The following is a 21,204-nucleotide window of genomic DNA, read 5'->3' on the forward strand; positions in this document are numbered from 1 at the left end:
TGTTTTTGTGAAGAGGTCTCACTATGTTGTCTAGGCTGGCCTCAAACTCCAGAGCTTGAATAATCCTCCTGCCTCAGCCTCCTGAGTAGCTTGGACTAAAGGCATGTACTACAATGCCCAGCTGATTTTTGTTTTCATTTTTACTATTTTCTTTCTTTTGCTTACTTTGCTTTTTTTTTTTTTTCAAATTTCTTCATGTAGAAATTGAAGTAATTGATTTAAACCTTTATTATTTTGTAACATATGCATTTAATATTACAAATTTTCTATAAGTACTGCTTTAGCAGTATTCTACTTATTTTAATATATGTACTTTCATTTTCATTTGATTCACTCTACTTTCTCTTTCCCTTTTGATTTTTTTCTTTGATGTAAGTGTTATTTAACAGTGTTAGTTTCCAAATATGGAGGATTTTTTCAGAGATCTTTCTGTTATTGATTTCTAATTGAATTCTATTGTGGGCAAAGAAAATACTTTGTATTTAAAATATATGAAAACTTTTTAGTTACCAAATATTGTTTATATTGGTAAGTATTTTGTGTGTACTTTAAATAAATGCATATTCTGCTATTTTTGCTTAGAGTGTTCTATAAATATCAACCAGATCAAATTGATGGATAGTATTGTTCAAGTCTTTTGTAAAAGCCTTACAGATTTTCCATCTACATGTATTATCAGATATTGAAAATAGGGTTTTGAAATCTCTGACTGTTATAGTGGACATTTCTATTCCACCTTGCAGTTCTTCTTTTTTTCATCATATACTTTGAAATTCTGTCTTAAGTACATACACATTTAGAGTTGTTATGCAATCTTGATGAATGTACTTTATTATTATTATGAAATGACCTTTATCTATGACAATATTCTTCATTTTGAAGTCTTCTTTCATGTTAATGTGGCCACTTCAGCTTTCTTTTGATTAGTGTTTCCCTTTCCATCAGTTTCCCTTTCCATCTTTTATTTCTTTAATTTTAAACCTATTGGTATCTTTATGTTTGAATTGTGTTCCTTTGATGTGGCATATAGTCAAATCTTTGTTTTCTATCCAATCTGACATTTGCCTTTGAATTGGCATGTTTAGTTTGAATTTATGGTTAGACTTAAGTATATTATCATGCCATTCGCTTTCCAGTTGTTTCATCTATTCTTTGCTACCCTTTCCTTTATTTTCTTCTTTCTTTTGGGTATCTTTTATGATTTTTTAATTGTTATTGTTGGCTTATTGGCCACAATTTGTTGTTTTGTTATTTTAGTATGTTTTTCTAAAATATATAGGTGGAGCATACCTTATCTGAAATACTTGGAAATAGAAGTGTTTTGGATTTCAAATTTTTTCAAATTTTGGAATATTTGCATTAGGTATACTTACTGGTTGTGCATTCCAAGTCTGAAAATCTGAAATCCAGAGTGTTTTAATGAGCATTTTATTTGAGCATCATGTTGGCACTTAAAAATTATGAATTTTGGAGGATTTCAAGTTCTGGACTTTTGGATATGAAATGCTCAACGTGTCTACCTTTAACTTTGCACACTATACCTCCAAATTATATTGAACACATCATGTATAGTGCAGGAGCCACTCATTTGTTCCCTCCAGGCACTTCTACTATTGTTATCATACCTTCTACTTTCTCAAATATTTAAGCCCCACACTACACTCATATTATTTTTGTTTTAGCAGCCAGTTATTTTTAAAAATGTATTTTTGAAAATCTTACATATTTATCCAAATAATTAGCATTTCTGTTGTTTTCATTTTTTTCTGTAGATCCATACCCTCTCCATCTGATACAATTTTCCTTCTTCTTGGAAGACTTTGATATTTCTTGTAGTATAGCTTTGTTCTAAACATTTTTACATTTTGTTTGTTTTGGAAAGATCTTTTGCTGGGTATAAAACTGTACGTTGGGATTTTTTTTTTCATTACTCTAAATAAGTTGTGTAACTTTTTCTTGTTTACCTTGTTTGCATGAGAAACCTACTATCATCCTCATCCTCTTTCTTGGTGTGTAAGCTGTCTTTTATTCTGGCCCCCTTAAAAGATTTTCCTCTTTATCACTAGTTTTGAGCAGTTTATGAGTTGCCCTGGTGTCATTTTCTCCATGTTTCGTGTGTTTGAATACATTGATTTTCTTGGATCTGCACGTTTATAGCTATCACCATATTTAAAAAATCCCTGACCATTCCAACTTTTTTTGTATAATGCTCTCTCTCCCTTATCGAGACTGCAAATACTTGTATATTAGGCCACTTTGTTATGACCTAAAGCTCATATATTTATTCAGCTTTAAAAATTCTTTCTCTATATATTTAATTTTGAATTATTTATATTGCTAGGTTATTAAGGTCAATAATAATTTCTGCAATGTCTACTCTGCCATTAATCTTATCCAATATAGTTTTCATCCAGGACACTCAAGTTTTCATCTCTTGAAATTTAATTTAGTTCTTTTTCAGATCTTTCATGTCTCTGCTTAATGTTTGGAACATTTGGAGTGCAGTTACGTTAATTGTTTTAATGTACTTGGTTGCTAATCCTAACATTTATGTCATTTTTTAAAAATAGTTAATTTTCTCCTCATTAGAGGATATATTTTCCTGCTTGTTTGCATGTCTGGTGACTTAATTGGATAACAGACATTATGAATTTTATCATTCTGCGTAGAAGAACAATTTATAAATATGCTTTTGCTTGATTCTCAGTCAATGTTAAGTTACTTAAAAATAGCTTGATCCTTCAGGCCTTGCTTTTAAGATTAGGAGAGTCCTAGACTAGTGTTAATTACTTTCCTCTACTGAAGCTTTTCTATCACTTCCTGTGTACTTTACCCAGTTCCACAAGAATTATGAGTATTTGGTCAGACAGGTTCCATTCCCTGTGTCATGTGAGTGCTGCTGGGTACTGTTTTCTCTAATTCTTTCAGGTGGTTATTTCCCCAGCCTCAGAGCTTGGCTACTTTCTTATAAAATAAAAGTTAGAAAACCATGTTTACAAAAATAAAACAGAAAAGACAATAATAAAATGAGAAGTAAAATTTCTCTTTCGTTGTTTTTGTATATAACAAAACCCTCTTCTAAAGTTAATTATTTATGACTTTTTTGGTATAACTTTTATGCATTTATTAGAAAGATTCCATATATATATCTTTTTATCCAACTGTATTATACTTGTTTATCTAGTTTCTTTGATTAGAATAGCATGTACATGGTTATCATTTAAGAATAAATGTAAGTGCACAGCATATTCTGTATTCAATGTTAATCATTTATTAAATTATTTTAGGAATATATCAATTATCAAATGAGATTTTTCCCATTCCCTTCATGATACCAAATAGATCCAGGTCCTAGGTATGTGTTTTAAAATTAGATATAATAAAAATATTTTGGTAATTTGCTCAAGGAACCTAGTTCTTGGTCTTAATGAGGATTTTATAAGCTGTGTGCTATGTGCAAGTCATTTAGTCTTCCTGAGTCTCAGTTTTCTCATCTGTCATTAAATCGTATGGAATTAGGTTATATCTAATATTAATTCCAATTGTGAATTTAGGTGACATCCTTAAGTTTCTTCTTTAGGACATTATCAATAAATGGAAGAGTTTTGTTGGCAACCTGGCTTGTCATTGGTGGGTGATGATGAGGACATGTTTGCCTGATCGTCATACTCACAATGGTCTTACATTTGGTTTTATATTTTTTTCTTTTCAACTTTTATTTTACAATCAGAGGGTACATGTGCAACTTTGTTACCTGGGTATATGGTGTGATGCTCAGGTTTGGGGTATGAATGGTGTCATCACTGAGGTACTGAGCATAGTAGCCAACAGTTATTTTATTTATTTACTTATTTATTTTTTAATGATAATTTAAGTTCTGGGGTACATGTGCACAGCATGCAGGTTTGTTACATAGGTATACATGTGCCATGTTGGTTTGCTGCACCCGTCAACTCGTCTTTTACATTAGGTGTTTCTCCTAATGCTATCCCTCCCCCAGACCCCCACTCCCCAACAGGCCCCGGTGTGTGATGTTCCCCTCTCTGTGTCCATGTGTTCTCATTGTTTAGCTCCCACTTATGAGTGAGAAAATGCCATGTTTGGTTTTCTGTCCTTGTGATAGTTTGCTGAGAATGATGGTTTCCAGCTTCATCCATGTCCGTGCAAAGGACATGAACTCATCCTTTTACATGGCTGCACAGTATTCCATGGTCTATATGTGCCATATTTTCTTTATCCATTCTATTACTGATGGACATTTGGGTTGGTTCCAAGTCTTTGCTATTGTGAATAGTGCCACAATAAACACACATGTGCATGTATCTTTATAGTAGAATGGTTTATAATCCTTTGGGTATATACCCAATAATGGAATTGCTGGGTCAAATGGTATTTCTAGTTCTAGATCCTTGAGGAATCGCCACACTGTCTTCCACAATGGTTGAACTAATTTACCCTCCCACCAACAATGTAAAAGCATTCCTATTTCTCCACATCCTCTCCAGCATCTGTTGTTCCCTGACTTTTTAATGATCGCCATTATAACTGGCGTGAGATGAAATCTCATTGTGGTTTTGATTTGCATTTCTCTAATGACAAGCGATGATGAGTATTTTTGCATATGTCCCCAACAGTTATTTTTTAAACACTTGCTTCTCTCCATCCATACACCCCCCCATAGTCCTTAGTGTTTATTGTTCTCATTTTTATGTCCGTGAGTCTCTAATATGCAGTATTTGGTTTTCTGTTCCTGCATTAATTTGCTTAGGATAATGGCTGCCAGCTGCATCCATGTTGCTGCAGAAGACATGATTTTGTTTTTTTTAATGGCTGTATCGTATCGTATTCATTGGTGTATATGTACCATATTTTCTTTATCCAATCCACTGTTGATGGGCACCTAGATTGTCTTTGCTATTGTGAGTAGTGTTACAACGAACATACTAGTGAATGTGCCTTTTTGGTAGAGTTATTTGTTTTCTTTTGGATATATACCCAGTAATGGGATTGCTCAGTCAAATGATAGTTCTGTTTTAAGTTCTGTGAGAAATCTCCAAAATGCTTTCTACAGTGGCTGAACTAACTTACATTTCCACTAACAGTGTATAAGTGTTTCTTTTTCTCCACAGCCTCACTGACATCTATTGTTTTTTGACTTTTTAATAACAGCCATCCTGACTGGTGTAAGGTGGTATCTCATGATGGTTTTTATTGCATTTCTCTGATAATTAATGATGAGAATTTTTTCATGTTTGTTGGCTGCTTGAATGTCTTCTTTTGAGAAGTGTCTGTTCATGTCTTTTGCCCATTTTTTAATGGGGTCATTTTTTTTTTGCTTGTTCAAATGCGTAAGTTACATTTGGATATTTGATGTTATTACCAAGTAAGGTGTACACATTATTACAGAGAAACTCTGACATAAATGAAAGAAAATGTTAATCATAGAGCTTTATTCTCTTTTCCTATTACTAGACACCCCATTTGCAGTAATTTTTTTAATAATTATCACATGAAAAGCACATTTATATGGCATTGGATTTTTAAGTTAAAATGTTAATTTGTTAAGTGGAAACATTTAAATTATACCACAACTTTTGTAATATTGTTTTGAGATTTCTTTAATTTTTAATAAATTGTGAGTGTAAAAAATGCCAGTGCCCTTATCCTCTCTTGACCTGAAGGTTGCTGGAGTATGTGTGTCAGAAAGATTAAAGCTAATATGCAACATTTCATTTAAAGTGCTTGGACTGGTTCTCACAATCCTACCAGCTGAGGCTATATTTTGAGTTTGTTTTCCTTCTACTTATATGCACATATACATATGGTAGGCCTGAGATAATGAGATTCTTTTCAATTTAAGCTGCCTGTAGTTAGACATATGAACAAAACACCTCCGTATAATTTGCCTTCCTTCATGACATTTACATGGGTAGATGTGTTTTGATTTGCTTTTGTGTAGCAAATACTGTGTTATCTGGGCCAAAAACATTTCACCGTCAAAATTAAAGATGGTAAGCACAGCTGATTTTTAAGAGTATTTTGGGCAGCTGCAGAATTCTGGTGACTATCCACCAGGCATTTTATTTCTTCCTTGCCCAAACTGAGTCACTTTCTATCTTAAGGCTAACTTGATATAAAAAAAAATCATCCTTTGCCTACTGATGAAATAAATATACAAGTAAAACAAAACTAATTAGGAGGTACGTCTAATGGAAAAGCCTTATGTTTAAGAAATGCATACATGATTTTGAAATTAACATAAGCCAATACCCACCCATGTGTCATTGGACCAGAAGTTCATCATTTTTAATTCCATCAGTAATTGTTATTTATTTCTCTAAAATTATGCATCATTAGATATTTTCCTATTATAATGAAAATAAGGTATATGGGTTAAACATATATTTAGGTTAGAATATAATTGAAGAAAATTAATACTTGATTTAAATTTGCACGAGGGAAGATTTGAATCTGAGATGAAAAGTGATAATTGTGACTAAATTTAAGTATAGTCCTTGAAACCACTTCCTAAAGTTCTCTCAGATATTCCATTTATATAGTCTTTCCTATTCGTCATAATATATTAGTTACTTTGAGAAAATTAACTTTATGCTTTCACCAATCCTACATTAATATCATTAACCCCATTTTACAGCTGAAGAATCCAGAACTTACTGGGCAACCCACACAGCTGGAAAAAGAAAAAAAAAGGCCTGGATTTTAATTCAACCCTGTCTGAGGCAAAGAGCCTGTTCTTTGATGCTGAGACACCCATTCTGCCATGAGTTGTGTCTTGCTCTGCAGCCCATTCACTTTCCAACAATGCCTAGTGGTGAGGGATTGGGCTTTATATGGGCATGGCCATGAGCTGACTCTCGAATGGCTCTGCCAACCCTTCCCAGGAAATGGCCCAAGGCTGGGCACGCTGTTCTGCTTCCCCCATCCCCAATCCCGAGTTACCTTCTTTGTGCAAGGAGCTAATTTGACATGGGGTTGAGTGTTAATGAGTCACACCACTCAAGAAATGGCTGCTTTCTCCCCACAACTCTCTACGCTAGCCCTGCTGGGGAAGCACCTGAAGTTAGCATTGCCCAAAGTGTTTTGAGGAACTAGTATGTGTTAGAAGAAAAATAGACTCTGTGGTCAAAGAACTGCAAACAGTTGGTCTGAGTCAACTTTAAGAGGGTCAGAGTCTTTAACGTGTTAATTTGCTTCACTGGTTTCCAAGAGACAAAGTTAACATATAAGATACCCCAAATATATTTGACCACATCTAGCTGGTTTTATTTTTTTAAATAGAGCCTTTTAGGGGAATAGTATTCTGTGTAAGATACTTTAAAAATTGTTGGCTTGACCTAAAGAAGTGGTGGGAATTTCTGAAGCCCTTAATAGGTGATTAGGGGACACATTTTGGGAAGTTTTCCCTTTGTGATATTTGAGTTATATCACATTGGTAGTGTTTGTTTTTATGTGGCTGACCCTACTTCTGATACTCTCCTTAGTATCACCTTGGGCAACCCTTTTCGGGAAAACTTCATAAAGTAGACGTTGTCCTGGAATGTGTGAGTGCTCCTGGCTGAGAATGGGGTTGGAAGAACAGAAACAAGAAGTACCCGGAGCCAAGAAGAAAGTCTGAATCCAGGAGGTCCCGAGCACATATGTGCACATATGCAATCACCAGATAAAGCAGGCAAGGGTTTCTTTTTTCCTGTGGAAGCATCGCAAAAAAGGTGAGTCCTGAGGTCAATTTTATAGGAGGGGGGACTTTGGCAGGAGCGTGTTAAGTCTCCGGACGAGGCAGGGACTGTGTGAGACTAGAAAAGGTGAATCACATCCTGGAGAAAGTAAACAATTGATTTCTGTGCCCTCTATGTCCAAGCACATCGAATTAAGTTTACTACCCTTTCTAGAAGAGGGGAAAACATGGGGAAAAGGAGGACACCTATGATCTCATAACTCCTTCCTGCCGACCCTTTTATACTACAGCCTTTCTCCTTGGCTCCAGGTACTTGTTTTTGTTCTTCCATCCCCATTTTCAGCCAGAAAATCCCTGAAGAGTTTCCTCTAAGTAGACGCATTCATACTTTAAAAAATATTGTTGATTGAACAACCACATTAGAGAAAATGAATATTTTTTAAGCTCAAAATTGGGTTCTTGGAAATTAAAAGAATACAAAATAATGTCCAGGAGCAATAACCCTACTAGAAGAGCCTTAGAAGCAGCCAGATGGAAGATACCTTTAGCCTGCATGCAGGGAGGAGGCACGACAGAGCCTCGCGAAGGAAGGAACAGGCGCTCATCCATCTCCTGTTCTCAGCCCGCACCACTCCATCCTGCCTGCTCGCCCTCTCCTGATTTCCCTCTCACCAGTGGCACCTTCTGGGCGTCACTCTCTATATAAAACTCATGCTAATTTTGTACACAGGAGGGAAACTGGCCTTTTAACAACATAAATTGGATTAAATTATTTCCCTTGCTCAAAACTATTCAGTGGCTCTCTGCCTTTAGAATGATGTTTATATCCCTCACTGGCACCAGTGAAGCCCAGCGCACGCACCTCCCCCCACCACCCAGCCTCGGCTCCCTCCCTCTCTCCTCCTTTCTGAGGTGAACACATTACCTGGACTGGCTTTGATTTTGCACCTTGGAGCTTTTGTGCATAATTGTTCTCCGGTTCTTATCTTCCTCTTTTGTCATTAGGGGTTGGCAAGCTATGGCCCACAAACTGGTTTTGGCCTTTGCCTTGTTTTTGTAAGACCCTCGAACTAAGTAAAAATCATTTCTATGCTTCTAAAGAGTTGTAGAAAAAATAAGCAGTAGACATGAAATGTGGTCTCCAAACTCCCAAATATTCACTGTCTTGCCTATTATAGCAAGTTTGTCAACTCCTATCTAAATTCATTTGTCTCTACCAATGCATTCTAGTTATGTTCTTTATATCACATACCTCACCTTGCAATTATATTCTTCTCAGGGTCCTTAGTTGTTGAAGGTCTGATTCCTTTCTGCCTCTGCAAGGACAGAGGTCATCCTTGCAGAATTCTTGAGTGTACGGCTCAGTGTCTCCCATGTGTCTTGCTGCCATGAGTGCTAAATATATATTTCTGTTTCACTTCCCAGTTCAACTTCTCAGGTGTCCTTTAATGGTTGGTGCTCCTGCCCATATCACACCAGGTTAGTTACCATTTCTGTGCTTACCTTTGTGTAATTGGTCACATGTAATTTCTACATTAGGAAACCCAGTTCAGTTGTGGGAATAAAACTTGTACACATTCCTTCCCAGCACATGTGAATTCAGCAGTGTGACCCTGCATTTCTAGGGTTGTGCACAAGGGCTACCTATTGTGAGTTTCACAGACTTATCAGTATTCCTGTGGAGAGTCGGGAGGCTGGCCCCGTGACGTTGCAGTTATAGCATCGCATAGGCAGGCTGGAGACCGTTCTTGTGTTTGTCTGAGCACTGATGATCTGTCTGGTTGAATCCTCTGTCACTGAAACTTAATCAAGAGCAACAATTCTGAAATGTTAGAAATTGGATTACTGTTGATAATTGTCTTTCTATAACCATGGAAGGTCCATGTTAATAATTCTCTGCCATACTATTCAAAGATGATATCTGTTTAAGCATACATTATAAAAGTCAGATTTGTTCAACAGAGAATTTATTAATTTGTTACTTTCTCTGAGCAAATGTGACTGCACATTGGTTTAAATATTTACAAATGTAGGTGAATGAGCAGCAGAAGAAGGCAAAATTAAAGCCAAATAGGACACATGCTTTTGAAGAAAGATAGGGTTTCATGGACTTTGTTGTTGTATGAGCAATAATGCAGTACAGAAAATGTGATATGTTCACACTGTGCTTCTCATATTCACTGATTGAAAAGGGACAGTTCCATTTTCTGCAGTGCAAAACCAAGTCATTCTTATTAAAAGGTCACAGGAAACTGAGGAGAAATGTCAGGCACACAGACTGACCTATTCAGAATATAATCAAGCTTGCTTTAAAAAGACAACATCTACATTATGAAGGGGAGAGATGTGATTGTATTCTGTGTGCCTTCGTAATGCAGTTAGTGCCGATAAGACCTGAGACAATCTTGCCCTTCAGAAAATGAGTGTTTGTGGTAGGTGTGGGTGGGTCAGAGGGAACCTCATGCTGTAATGTGGCTGAGCTCATTTCTTCAGCCACTGTTTCCTTTCAAATTATTGAACCTCCCATTTTGTTACAAGATGAATTTCTTTTTTTACTTCCAAGATAACTTTGCTTCACTTTCATTTTCCCTTAGATTAATTACTTTCATAAAGGGTTGATGAAAGTGGTCCCATGGATCCAGTGGCAGATTGACAACCATGCATTCCGGTCCTCTGTTTGCCCAGAGACTAAATGCGGTGCAGAGGTACCATTTCTGCAGCGCATCCTGCCATATTCTCCCATTCCGTTTGAAGAGACCAGCTGTAAAGGCAAGATGGTAATTCCATTTTCATGCCAGTTCATCCTTGGCCTCTATCCAGATTTCTAGTATTTAGGGCTTGATTTTGCTGGCTGCCTCATTCCTTGTGTGCACAGAGCTCCCATTTACTTCATTATAATAAACAGAATGATGATAAACTTCAATGGTAAACAGAAGGGTTCTTTACTTCAGTGGGAATTCTGCATGTATGAAGAGATATGGTCCAGTAAAATCAACTCATCTCATATCAAATAAATAAGCTGAACAGTGTCTGCAATGCCAAGTTGGTGTCATGTGACATATGTCTAAGAGAATGTGAACACTAGAGACTCCACTCCTGTGGTTACCAAATTACCATCTGATGGTTCATACTTGATTTCTTCAGTCTCCTGGTTGGAAATCTTCAGCTGGTTATATTTTCTTCTGACTGGTATGGCTCTTTCAGCTGATGTATAGTAGCAGATACTATTATTATTTTTTTCCTTGTGAAGATGGGTAACAAATAGGGCCACCTGAAGCAAGTAGTTTATGGAATTTTAAATATTTGTTATTTCTTCATTGGTTCAAATGTGCATGGCCAACAATCTGGTATATATTTCCTCCTAAGGTGGCAATGTAGCAAACTGACATCATGTGGATGGTGCTGCCTGGTTAAGTATTCAGGGTTCTAACCAAGAGGCTTATTTAGGCATGCATAATTAGTTGAGTCAAAAACTTTAGCATGTATTTTTAATTGTTAACTCTCTATAAAGTAGTATTTTATTCAAATAACAAAATGACCTTTGCTAAAATTATTCATTTATGGTATTTAAAATGAGAAAATCCAAACTGGAGTATAATATAAAGAAAAAAAAACAACCCAGGTACAGTTAGATATCCATTTTACTAATGACGAACTTTGTTTTTTTTTTTTTTTAAATACAGAGTCTTGCTCTGTTGCCCAGGCTAGAGTGCAGTGGCACAATCTTGGCTCATTGCAACCTCCACCTCCTGGGTTCAAGCAATTCTCCTGCCTCAGCCTCCCAACTAGCTGGGACTACAGGAGCACACCACCACACCCGGCTAATTTTTTGTAGTTTTAGTAGAGACAGGGTTTCACCATGTTGGCCAGGCTGGTCTCAAACTCCTGACCTCAGATGATCCGCCCGCCTCTGCCTCCCAAAGTGCTGGGATTACAGGCATGAGCCACCGCGCCTGGCCACTAATGGTGGAATCTTGTTAGTTAAATTGGATTTGTTTAGATTTATTTTCCCACAAAGATTGAATAAACTTGGCTTACTGTATATTTTTCTCAGCTTAGATAAATCTTCAATAGCTTCTATTAGCATCTATGGCTAATAAACTATTCCATGGATTTTTTTTTTTCTGTTAAGAAGTTTTCCTTTTAAAATTTACTTCCTTTTTCCCTCTAATAAGAGAAAGCTGACAACTTTCTATGTACAACCATTAAGGGAAAACTCCTTTTTGCCTTTAGGTTTCTTTACTTTCTGCTTTCTCTCTTTTCTTAAACATTTTAATACTTTTTTCCCTTATGTTTCTTAGTAGCTAGCTTCTTTGTCTTCTTTTAAAAATACTTTTTAAAAAATTTCCCATAAGTATTGTTGCTATCTTCCCCTTTCTGGTAGACTGATTAATCTAAATGTCACTGGATTATTTATTAGCAGACTAAAATTTTATGGATGGTTTGCAGCTGGGCCTCTGGCACAGATTACATTTTTAGAAAAAAAACCCTATTTTTATTTTCTTAGTATTTAGTTTCTAAACACACATCTGAATAGGTTTTAACAAAGCATTTTTTCCAAGAAATACAAAGGGATTTCTCTGCAAAACTATTGTGTGGCCTAGATTCAAAGGCTCCATTAAAAGTAGCAAGACTATAAATAAATGAGTCATAAACAGATATTTCCATTTTTTATTATATACTTTGTAAGCTACAACTAGGTGGGAGAAGTAAAATACTGCTGAGTAAACCTGAAGAGAAATAACTTGGAAATTGGAGTTTTAAGAAAATTGGTATAATTTTCAAGACAAACTTTTTTGCCCATTTATTGGCCTATTTTTCAAGAAAAATTTCACTTAAGAAGGCAACAAAAAAAACATTGAGAGACATATGGTCCTTTCCCTGTAGCTAAAAATGAAACAAACTGAAAGGAAAAATGGAAGAAGAGTGAAAATATTTTGTCACCTCAGATAATTAACATCATAATTTTTGGTACAATTCTTTATGCCATTTCAAAGCACTATCACAATTGTTTTATTATGTTCCACATTGCCACTATAAAGTCAAACATGAAAAAAAGTCATAAATACAACAATTTGCCGTGTCTGTGTGTGAGTGTTGTTTTGGCAAAATAAGTTCGTCAAATGACCACCTGGAAAGGTGAGACACAAACAGGGATGATGACTCACTGCAAAAACAACCACGAACTCACGCACATTAATGTTTTAAAGTCTCCAATTTCCAAAAATTGTTTGGACAATTCATGATATTGTTTGGACATTCATTATATTGTTTATAATAGTGAAATGAAAAATGGAAAACTAGATGTTCAACATCAGAGAAGTGATCGAGGAAATTAGGGTATATCCTCTGGATGTAACAGCACGTAGCCATTAGCCCAGGACTCGTGGAGAGTTTGTCATCACAGGGCAGATGCTTGTTCTGATCAGAGAAAAGGCGGATGCAAAATATCTGCAGGGAGATGCACAGTGAAGTGTTACTGTAAGCAAAGCATGTGGAAGTGAAAAAGAAGCATTTGAATCTGAATGGGATTTGGGGGAAAGGTTCTCCATAAGCCAGTGTTTCAACCAACCTTTAAGTGAATCGTGAAGTTCTGCTAAATACACTGGTGGTGGTAAGGAACCAGGGTGGAAATAGAAGCAGAGGAGTTCAGAGCCATGTGAAATTAATCGATCATCTCTTTTGTCATTTTAAATAAATCATATGTACCTGGATGCCTTGATTTTTCTTCATTTTGAGTTTCATTTTTTTAATCTTTTTTTTAATTATACTTTAAGTTCTAGGGTACATGTGCACAATGTGCAGGTTTGTTACATATGTATACATGTGCCATGTTGGTGTGCTGCACCCATTAACTTGTCACTTACATTAAGTATATCTCCTAATGCTATCCCTCCCCCTTCCCCCCACCACACGACAGGCCCCGGTGTATGATGTTCCCCTTCCTGTGTCCAAGTGTTCTCATTGTTCAATTCCCACCTATGAGGGAGAACATGCGGTGTTTGCTTTCTGTCCTTGCAATAGTTTGAGCTTCATTTTTAAAAACTCATTTTTAAGAGAAATAGTACAATTTGATAGAAAAGTAGCACCTGAAGGAAAGGTACTATAAAATACATATTGCTATATATTTTGTTTTCCATGTTTGTATTTCTATTACTTAATGAGAAAAAAAAAGGTCTGTGAACTCTGGCTCTAAGTGTCAACTCTGTGAGTTTTTCGAAGTCCCTTCCCCTAAGGAAGCCTCAGTTTCCAAATCTGTAAATAATCATTATTATTATTTAGTAATAATGCAAACACTAAATAGGGTTCATTGTATGCCGGGCACTGTTTCAAGTGCTTTTTTTTTTTTGACAGTTTAAACTAGATTAATCCTCATATAACTCTGTAGCAGTACTAATATTATCTCTCTATGCATGATGGGGAAACTGAGGCAGAGGACAGTTAAGTAATTTACTGGTACTGGGAGACATGGGATTATAATTCAGGCAATATGGCTTCGGAATCTCTTCTCTCAAACTCTTCAGTCTTCTGCTACTCACTAATTATAATAATGATATAATGATAATAATATTACAGAAATATGAAAATAATGATAGCACAATGATATAATAATGTTGCCTGAGAACACTAATTGGTGTGACCACGTGCTATGCTCTGTAAATTTTCTCCCATAATCCTAATCCTAATTCTTTTTCTGGGAATGGTGAGCAGTGACTGTTGTGCATATAACAGTGACTGCTGTTTTCTATATCAGGGAGCTGAGAAACCCATGGTCACACAGAGACTGGATTCAAACCAGGGTCAGTTTCTCTGCAAGTGGGGGTGCACCCCACTTAACAAATGCATCCCAGTAGGAAGAGGGAATTTTCCAGGTGCTCTCTAGACTCATTGCCAGCTCTCCTTGCTGCGATTTTCTGCTAGGAACGTCTTGCAAAGACAAACTGAGAGCACCTCTGGCTCTGGCTGAGCAGAGAGCTTGTTTGTTGACTGCAGTTAAGGGTGGATCTTCATAACAAGATGGAGGAAATCTGCTGCAGTAATGACAAATTAAACATTACAAAGCACAGTTTCAATATTATTTCATTCTAATTAATGTGGGGAAATCAATCTTATAAAAGTTATGGTGTGTTTCCGGTGCCTAAGCAAAGTGTGTGGCCGAGTAGGCACTCAAGGAATGTTTGAAGAGTGAATAAATATTAAGATAGAAAAGTACTTCCTTCTACTCACTGGCTCTTTCCATGTACTCCTCTCAGTTGGTAGACATTTGTTAAGTCATTAGTACTGTGACTCACTTCTAGTAGGATTGTACGTCCTATTGAAATCCAGCCACATCAAGGGACTAATATATTCTAAGGAGATGGAATCCAAGGAGGAAAGAGCTGTTTCTCAGCATTTAGCTTCTCCACTAAGGCCATGGGATCTACCTCTTTCCTTCTTGCCATGAATACTCATTAGCAAAGCTGGAGCCTTCAAATGCTCAGTGTTTGAGAAATATACCTTAAGATAATCTATCTCTAAGAACAGAATTTTGAAATAGTGTTGCACAAGCCCCTTGAAAGAAAGACTCTTTCTTCAGTGATATTGTGAGGCTGATCTCATCAGCTCTGAAAGCAAGCATTTCTTTGCCTTCTGTAGAGAGTGTAGGAGTGAAATAATACTGAAAAATAAAATTCATCCCCAAAGTATTCTATATGTACCATAAGGGTGAGGTAGTGATGTTAACTCTCTGGAGATGAAGCTATTTTTGTGCAACTTATTATGTATACTTATGCCTGCAAAAAAAAAAGATAGAGAAATGTCTGTATTTCTTACATGGTGTTCCTTTTAATATTTTATAATATTTAGTTACAATGAAAATAAATATTCAACATTAATGGAAGTCAGTAGAAATTCTATTTATAAGAGTCTATTAATATACCACTTGGGAGGTTAGGGAATAGAGATGTGTTGAGTGGAAACACAGTAATTAAGTGGCTTCAATGTGACCATGTAGTTAAATTAGGATTAAGAAGCATAGCAACAACAACAACAAAATCCATAAAGACTTTTTTTTGTGTACCTGAAAATAACTGGATACAAAGAGCATAATGTATCTGTTATTAATGAATGTATTTATGCTCTATTATTTGAACCTCTAATGGCATTTCACTGTAGCAACAGTCCCTGGAATCTATCCTCCGAGAATATCTGAGATGAATGCTTAAAAAATGAAACTATTTTGACTTCAGTAATCTAATGTGTCTGGCCTAAAATCTCGGTTTTTCACTTGAACATTTGAATTCCTATTTTTCACACATTTTCCAGCTCCATTTTACTGTTCTTGAATTGTGGCCACTAGAACTATGTGAAATTTCACAGGCACAAATGCACCAGGATTTGTTTTATTTCAATACCCTCTAAGATGACACTCACCATTTGTTTGCCTTTTGAGTTGCAAAGGTACCAAAAATACTGGCATCCTTCCCAGGAAGGTATCATTTTATTGTCAGTATAGCCTCTCTATAGAGGAATTGAAATGCTTAGTGTTGGCTGATGGTACCCTGTCCCAGAATGAGAGTAGCTCCACACTGGTGGGAAATTGCAAAGACCTTTGATCAAGTACAATGGCTCATTGAATTGCCTGGGGAGCTTTAAAATCTGCTACCCAGCAAAAGGCATGGAGGAATTATATAATACTTACCAAAACCCAGCTTTCGGTACACCAACGAGGCTTGTATTTTGTGATGGGACCTGGGAGGAATTAGAGTTGAAGTATGCCAGTGGACAGAGCCTCCAGAGAATCTCATGAAGAGTAATCGTGTTAGCAACCTTTTACTTGAGTATTTCCAATGTCCTCGATACATTGTATCTATCTGTCTACCTACCTACCTGTTTATCTATATGTATATGTATGTGTGCTTTGTGTGTTTCTATATAGGGTCTGATTTCCCACCTGTAAAGGGTAGCATGATAACATATCAGGCAAATCAGATAAGCCTGCCTGACGTATTATCATAGTACCCTTTACAGGTGGGAAAACATAGTTTGGAAAGTTTCAATAATTTGCACTATTAAGCTGCCAGACGAAAGTTTGAAGATTTGAATTCAGGTCTGCCAGTTGCACAGAGCATGTGCTTTTTCACTGTATCTAAGTGAGCCACACATGTTAGACACTGCAGCACCAAACTTGAGTCTTAGGTATTAAAACCATCAATTACTAATCAATAGACAGCAGGCAATCACTATAGTTCTTCATACACATGATTACATATATATATATAACCTATCTACAGGTCAATCACAATCACAAATTGTTATTTGGGAGATGAAAGCCAATTGCTCTCAGTGGAGATGGAACAGAAGCCTATAAAGTGATTGGCCTTCTCTTCATTGGTGAGTGCACAGAGGTCCTTGAACCAAAGGACCTCTTCTAAGGGCTGAGTGCACAGAGGTCCTTGAACCAAATTCCAGAAACTAGAATCTATCAGGGGATCACAGAAGGTTTCTGTGGTGATCTGAGAGTCCCGAATGAAAGTTTTAAATATGCTGTGCTTCTATCTCAGTGAATATCTAAACATTGAACTATTCTGGGTCATCTATAATATGGGTATTATAGAGCACAGCCGTGATTTCAACACACATGTGTTTATGATTAAATTGGTGTCAAGCACTCAACCTAAAGTAACCATATTACATTTTTTGAAAAACATTGCTTTAGAACAGATTCAGATCTTCATAAAATTGAAAAGAGAGTACAGAACTGCCATATACCCTTCACCCAGTTTCCCCAATGAATAATAACAGCTTGCGGTAGTATGGTACATTTGTTAACAACTAATGGACAATATTGATACATTGTTATGTTTATACTTTATTCAAATTTCCTTAGTTTTTACCTAAGGTTCTTTTTCTCTTCCAACATCCCCTCCAGGTTACCACAATCACATTAGTTATTGCATCTCCTAGGTCCTTCTTGGCTATGACAAGTGATCAAACTTTTCTTAATTTTTGATGAGCTGACAGTTTTGAGGAGTTTTTGATCAGGTATTCTGTAGAATGTGCTTTAACTGGTATTTGTCTGGTCCTATTCCTATGATTAGTCTGGGTTTATGTGTTTTCAGAAGGAAGATCAGAGAAATAAAATGCCATTTTTAAGTCTTTTTTTATTGTATGTGTTGAAGGTATTCAATATGAGGTTCTGATATATATATATATATATATACACACACACACACACATACACATATGCATACACAGAGTGATATGATTACTGTGGTCAGGCAAATTAATATATCCATCACCTTTATAGTTTTGTGTGTGTGTGTGTGTGTGGTGTGGTAAGAGCACCTAAAATCTACTCTTCACACATTTTTAGTATCCAATACAGTATTATTACCCACAGTCCTCATGCAGCACATGAGATCACTAAACTTACTCATCTTACATAATAGCAAGTTGACCTACTTCTCCCCATTTTTTTCCTCCTCCCCATCCCTGGTATCTACCATTCTACTCTCTATTTTTTGAATTCATCTTTTTTCTTGGAGTCCGTATATAGGTGAGTCATGCAGTATTCTTCTTTTTGTGTCTGGCTTATTTCAATTTATCACATCGTATCGAGGGTACATATTGTCAACATGACCAATCACTGTTGCTGTTCACTTTGATCTCCTGGCCCGTATAGTGTTTGTCAGGTTTCTCTGCCATAAAGTTATTCTATTTTTTTCCCTTTCCAGGCTGTACTTTTTGGAAGGAAGTCGATATATTGAGCCCACATTTAAGGAGTGGGGAGTTATGCTCCATCTCCTTGAGGCCAGAGTAGTCACATAAATTATCTGGAAATCTGTCTCTTCTCCCCTATTTACTTACTTATTTAATTAATGTGATTATATTAATATGCATGTACAAATATTTATTTCATAGCTTATAATTATATATTGTTCGATTTTGTTGCTTAAATTGTTCCAGATTTGGCCATTGGGAACTCTTTCAGTTGATTCCCAGGATGCTTTGACATACTTCTATGTTCATTTATTTGAGAATGGTATTAGAAAGCAAGATCTGGACTCTTCCAGATCTGCTGGTGTGCTCCTTCCTTCTGGGGTATCATTGATTCTGAGCCCTCTTAGCTTACAGGGCAAGAAAATAATGTGTGTACATATTAACTTGTGTATATACCGGTATCTATAAATATATCCATGTGTACCTATCTGTATCTATATTAACCTAAGCATGAGTTCATGCTGATGTCCTCAACTTTAATCCATTGCCACTTGGGTAATTGTAGCCTCCTACCTTGCTTATCTGTTAACTCCCACTTCAACAGTGAGAACCTGGCTCCCACCAGCTGCCATCCATTTACTTAATTATTCAATTAAACATACTTAATTTCTAATCCAGCATGTCTCCAAGTTGTTCTCTGCAGTTGTATTCTCTGTAAGTTCTCTCTTTAGCAAAAAATGCTTACTGGTAAGTTGTTTGGTATTGATACATTTGAATGTATTTGCATGAAGATATTTTTGCATTGTGAATATTTTTTGGCATATATAAAAATTCTGAAACCAAAGCCCTTTATGTGTTCAGTGATTAGGTCAAGATCTCTAAATGCAAATTTCCACTACCTTCAGCAGAACAAGCTGGCTTAAAAATGGTGTTGCCATCTATCCAGATGAAGTCATTCTCAGTGACAAACACTGGTGGCTTTGGTGTTCTCTTAGCTACTTTTTCAAGATTCTTACTGTCTTCCTCACGATCCCCTCAACCAGTTACCTATGTGCAACTCGTTTCTACAGGCCGTCCTTCTGCCATCTGTCAGTTAACTTCCATATGCTGTAGTTGAAACCATTAGGAACTTCCCTTTCCAATATATTTAAGATTTAATGAGACATTAAAGACCCTAAAGCATTCTGTGCTTATAGAAACACAGAATATAAATGATTTAATTTCTAATGGTGAAATTCCAGGTACAGATATTTCCAAAGTGAACACTCCCTGTCTAGTGCTCCTCAAGGGATGCCTACATACATACCTACTTATGTATCTGTCCAAATGAGGACAACTTTCTGTGTATACATGCCTTTTATTTTCTTGCTTTTAAATAGAAACTTGAGAGCCATTTTTGGAACTGGAATCTCACTTTAAACAGATGTGTGATTTGAGTATTTTTATTCATGTTAGAATTTAGTCTGAAAAAACAACCACTTGACATTGTTCAATAAGCATTTCAACAACCAAAGGGATATGTTGTCAGAATCTTAATTAGAGTGATGTGATGGGGCACGCTCGCAACACAACATGAGTAATTGCATAAAACAATCGCCCACACCCACAAGTACCAACTGTCTGAGATATAGCATGTGAGGAATATGATGGCAATCTTTCTAGATTAATTGAGATCTTTTTTATAAAACCAATTAGTTAAAAATAATTGATATAATTGATGTAATAAGACAGCCTATAGTCTTTTTGCTTTTTAGAACCTATCCATTGTGGAATGACATGCCAGATAAAAGAATTCTTTTTGTTGTGCATATTACAGAATACTCACCATTCCAGGAAAAAGAAAAAAAGGATAATGAAGGACACGAAAATTAATTAAAGTGGAGAAATTATAGTGGAACATTTAAGAAAATTGATACAGAAAAGCTGTGTTTTTGAAAATGTAAAATATCCCTATACCTAAAAATATTGACGTAAGTGACTTGAAAGAATTGGACTGGCCCCAAGTAAACTGCTACCAAAGTCAGTGGCAAATAAGAAGGCTAAAGGCAAATTTAAAAAAATTAAAGTTCCTACTGACAAAACAGAGAAATAATCTTGGGAAAGTATTTTGTATTAGTATTCATGTAATCGCTGATACTTGTTTTAAAATTATGCCAATTGGTAACATATCTCTGGGTCTTAAGTGAGGAACACCATCCTGGAACCTGTGGCTTTCTTAGTCAAAGAGAGAAACTTCTGAAGTTTCACATTAGCCAACTTTCCATCCTTCCCAGGTGAAAGCTCATTATACAAGTTTAGTTTTAATATGTTTACATTCTACTTTTACTGTGAAGTTTTCTTTCAATGTTTAACTATGGTTAGTATTTATTTTGAGGTACTCTAGACAGCCCAGCCTTACAGTGAGATGAAGGAGTGGGGATGAGGTGGATCATGGATAGTAGCTTTAAAAGTAAAAGTGAATGGCAAACATTATCAGAGAAGAGCAGCACTCTTCCTGAAGGAATGGTGCAGAAGTGCTGGGTAGAGCGCTTTTTCATTTTTTTGAGCAACTGCTTCTTGTTCTGACTCATGGTAACCTAACTATGAAAGCCTCAGGCCCTCAATCTTTTGCATTTAAAAAAATCATCAGCTTTCAGATCTCCCCTGTTCTCTAGCTGCCTTGCCCTGGATATCTTGTTGCTGTAGAATAATAACACCCAGTATGCAGGGCCCATAGCAGAATTTTTGATTTGATGGAACTTAATCATACATTTGCCTTGAATGAGGTGAATGAGCAATGCAGAGATCCAACACTCAAAGCAAAACAG

The 21,204-nt window shown here is 36.2% G+C and overlaps 2 long non-coding RNA genes across 6 annotated transcripts in view; one reads left to right on the top strand and one right to left on the bottom strand.

Annotated features, from left to right (window-relative positions):
* LOC134810874 (uncharacterized) overlaps window positions 1-9,107 on the bottom strand; it is a 143,557-nt gene extending 134,450 nt beyond the window's left edge. For both annotated transcript variants that reach the window (XR_010159579.1, XR_010159580.1), the window contains exon 1: window positions 8,954-9,107. This is a non-coding gene — a long non-coding RNA (uncharacterized LOC134810874). The remainder of the gene's footprint in view (window positions 1-8,953) is intronic.
* The window catches only part of LOC134810872 (uncharacterized), a 62,276-nt gene continuing 48,082 nt past the window's right edge, over window positions 7,011-21,204 (top strand). For 2 of the 4 annotated variants that reach the window (XR_010159574.1, XR_010159577.1), the window contains exons 1-3: window positions 7,097-7,392; window positions 7,503-7,730; window positions 9,122-9,175. This is a non-coding gene — a long non-coding RNA (uncharacterized LOC134810872). Of the gene's footprint in view, window positions 7,393-7,502; window positions 7,731-9,121; window positions 9,176-10,290; window positions 10,615-21,204 lie in introns of those variants that run through there. The other 2 variants (XR_010159576.1, XR_010159575.1) reach the window with 2 other exon arrangements.

Source organism: Pan troglodytes, chromosome 7 (assembly GCF_028858775.2).
Source record: "Pan troglodytes isolate AG18354 chromosome 7, NHGRI_mPanTro3-v2.0_pri, whole genome shotgun sequence".
NCBI lineage: Eukaryota > Metazoa > Chordata > Mammalia > Primates > Hominidae > Pan > Pan troglodytes.